Source organism: Penaeus vannamei, chromosome 39 (genome assembly GCF_042767895.1).
Source record: "Penaeus vannamei isolate JL-2024 chromosome 39, ASM4276789v1, whole genome shotgun sequence".
Lineage (NCBI taxonomy): Eukaryota > Metazoa > Arthropoda > Malacostraca > Decapoda > Penaeidae > Penaeus > Penaeus vannamei.
In genome coordinates, this window is record NC_091587.1 from 4,007,970 (window position 1) to 4,010,469 (window position 2,500).

At 36.4% G+C, this 2,500-nt stretch overlaps 2 non-coding genes across 2 annotated transcripts in view; both read right to left on the reverse strand.

Moving 5' to 3' along the window:
* The window catches only part of TRNAG-GCC (transfer RNA glycine (anticodon GCC)), a 71-nt gene extending 12 nt beyond the window's left edge, over positions 1 to 59 (reverse strand). Inside the window, exon 1 of the tRNA in view lies at positions 1 to 59. This exon is cut by the window's left edge and continues 12 nt beyond it. This is a non-coding gene — a tRNA (tRNA-Gly).
* A 1,989-nt stretch (positions 60 to 2,048) lies between these two features.
* TRNAG-GCC (transfer RNA glycine (anticodon GCC)) lies at positions 2,049 to 2,119 on the reverse strand. The gene has a single exon. It is a non-coding gene; the product is annotated as a tRNA-Gly (tRNA).
* Between the last annotated feature and the right edge of the window lie 381 nt (positions 2,120 to 2,500).

The window sequence follows — 2,500 nt, forward strand, 5'->3', positions numbered from 1 at the left end:
GAATCGAACCCGGGCCTCCCGCGTGGCAGGCGAGAATTCTACCACTGAACCACCGATGCTTGAGAAATAAGGAGAAGTTATATACTGGTCTACTTAGTAATCTATCTGTCTATCTATACATTTCTCAGTCTATTTATCTAACCATCTACCATCTATTTATCAGTGATTCATTTCTTTACCTCTCCTTCCTTTTGTGTGCCTACTTATCTCACACATATTTCGCCAGGCCTAAGATAACAATATACCGTATACTATTATCACATAATTATACAGCTAATACTGTCTAGGATAACTCTAGTGTATATTAGATTTTCCTGCATCCTCAGGCACCAAGCGACTCCCAAGTGATTTTTTCGGGTTTGTGAGAAAGGTGTAGGACTAAATTAAGCTTCTAATTTATTATCATTTCACTCATATTCTTAAATTTTTATCCTTTTTCTCATCAGTGATATTCATATGTGTACCCCATACCATATACACATACTGAATGTACATCATGTTCACACACACACATACACACACGCACACAAATATACATATATGTATATGTATATATATATATATATATATATATATATATATATATATATATTTGTATGTATGTATGCACACACACACACACACACACACACACATACACACACACACACACACTCACACTCACACTCACACTCACACTCACACTCACACTCACACTCACACTCACACTCACACTCACACTCACACTCACACACACACACACACACACACACACACACACACACACACACACACACACACACACACACACACACACACACACACATACACACACACACACACACACACACACACACACACATGTATGTCTGGGAGCTATATCTCCATGACTAGACACTTTTCTGTAATGAATTCAGATAAATAAAACTAAAAAATGTGATATATAAAGTATATGTCGATTTTGACACGATGAAATCATTTCAGATTCTTCTTTGTAGTATTCCTTCCCGACTCTAAAAATTGCACCGGATCTAAAAATAGTAACCATACGAAGCTATTTTTTATACTCACACAAAGAGAATGTCATTTTCGTCGGTTCCACTGATAGTTTTCACTTTTTTTCACTTTTTGTTGTCATTGAACACATTTTCATTCAATTGCGACAATTTTCTGTTATTTCTTTCTTGCCCATTCGCATTTTCCCTCCTTATTTCCCTCATTTTCACTTTCTTTTCTTCATTTCATCTTGTTTACCCTTTCCATTCATTTTCAAACTCATTTTCTTCCTTGTTAATTCTTATTCACCCTTTCTCAGTTATGCTTTTCTTTTTTAACTCTGTTTCACTGTTTTCCATCCCTTTTCCATTAGTGTAAACTCTCTTTCTTCTTCCTTTTCATTGACGTTTGCCTTTTTCCCTTATTTTCCACTCCGTCCTCACCTATACTCACCCTTTTCTCCCTATTTTTTGTTATTTTTCCCTCGAGTCTCATTCATATTCGTTCGCCCTCAGAGAACCCTTGGCCTGTGGCTGTGACCTCGCCTGGGTCATCCGCAACCTTGTCTTCAAGGAGCTGCGGGTGTGAGGTCAGTGTGTCGTTCGTTTCGTATCGCAGTTACTGATAGATTGTGAATTAATGTTCGTGTTTTGATCTTTTGTCTTATTGCTGACACTTCTTATTCTTATTTTCGTTACTTTTTTTATTTTTGTTTACTTTTTCTATTTTTGTTTTTGTTTACTTTTTTCATATATGTGATGTGTGATCTGGCATTTGTCATTTCGTGTTTTGAAACCATGCGTTTTCCTTTTAGTTCAAGGATTATATTTTTTCCCATTTGTCGTAAGTACATATGGTATTATGATGAGGGAAATTAATCAAATTGATGTGACTTCTTATTTCCGAAATGAATGATAAAGTCAGGTTGATCGCTCCTGTACAAAATGAAAATAAGTGTGTGCTTATGTGTGTTCATTTAGTTATTGGTTTCCCGCTGTCAGTCCGTATGCATTACAGTACACTTGTTGATTATTGGATAAACTTTTGAGTGATACAGTGACTTTTGAAAAGTGTGCATCGGCCGGGAATCGAACCCGGGCCTCCCGCGTGGCAGGCGAGAATTCTACCACTGAACCACCGATGCTTGAAAATGAGATGTAGAGTACATACAAGTCTATCTATTTATCTATCTGTTTATCTAAATATCTATTTGTCTGTATATTTAGATATCTGTTCGTCTGTATATCTAAACATCTATCTGCCATCTATTTATCTATTTTTTCCTCTTCACCTCTCCCTCAATTCGTCTACCAACCTATCTCTCACACATACTTCGCCAGGGGAAAGAAAACAATATACCATATACCATTATCACATAACCTTACACAAGATATTTTTTAAGATAACTCTACTGCATATTACACTTTCCTTCACCCTCAGGCACCAAGCGATTCCCAAGTGATGTTTTCGAGTTTGTGTGAAAGGTGTAGGGCTAAAGTTTGGCTTCTTATTTATTTTTATTTCA